General features: G+C 42.2%; 1 pseudogene; it reads left to right on the top strand.

The window, feature by feature from the left end:
- The first annotated feature begins 590 nt into the window (after positions 1-590).
- LOC111746861 lies at positions 591-706 on the top strand (annotated as a pseudogene).
- The last annotated feature ends 207 nt before the right edge of the window (positions 707-913 follow it).

Raw genomic sequence — 913 nt, 5'->3', positions numbered from 1 at the left:
TTCAAAGATTAAAATCATTATATAAGACTTATTTAGAGAAAGGGTGATTATCCACCCTGTTTCTCCATTTAACAGCCTGCTTCTAAACCTAGAAAGAATGAATGGTCCCTCACAAGGGGTTACCGCAATCTCAATGCTGCGGACTCACTCATTAAGAGCCTCATATCCAATATTATTAAAATTACGGGCTTAATCCAACCAACAACTAGGACTCTCCAGGGAGTACCCTCACAGCCCTGTCATCACACACAATCTTTACAGGCAAGATCTTAACCACATCAATTTTTCCAGGAGCACAGATATGACATCGCACTGATGACACCCTCCTCCTCCAAGGAGATTCATTTGACGTGTTCATTCAGGACATACAAATACTCATAAAGAAACTCATAACAAAGGGGATAGGCCATTGATCCACATGTAGTACAAGGCCCACCACCTGATATTCATTTGGTCGGCGAAGAGTCACTTCACATGCTGACATTGTCAAGAAACAGCTATTGGACATGGTTCCATAGTGTAGCAGTTAGCACATCTGCTTTACACGCAGAAGGTCCTGGGTTCACACCCCAGTGGAGCCATGGTCCATGGTCTATGGCCATGCCACCCTGAACAAGCCTGATGTCTGATCCCTGAAGCTAAGCAGGGTTGAGCCTGGTTAGTACTTGGATGGGAGACCACCTAGAAAGACCAGGTGCTATAGGCATTAATAATAATAATAATGATAACAATAATAGAAAGAAACAGCTATTGACCCTCTATTACTCACAACATTAAAACAAGCCCAATATCTCTTACGCTTTTGGGGCTCTGAAAAAAACACATTTCTCATTTACAAATTTTTCTTAAGCCCATGTAAGTTGTTAATCACAAACATGCCCACCTCGAATGGGGAGACTACAACAAAAGCCTC

Source organism: Pteropus vampyrus, unplaced genomic scaffold, assembly GCF_000151845.1.
Source record: "Pteropus vampyrus isolate Shadow unplaced genomic scaffold, Pvam_2.0 Scaffold7, whole genome shotgun sequence".
Classification (NCBI taxonomy): domain Eukaryota; kingdom Metazoa; phylum Chordata; class Mammalia; order Chiroptera; family Pteropodidae; genus Pteropus; species Pteropus vampyrus.
Note: the sequence above shows the minus strand (reverse complement) of the source record. Positions and strands in the feature narration are given on the sequence as shown.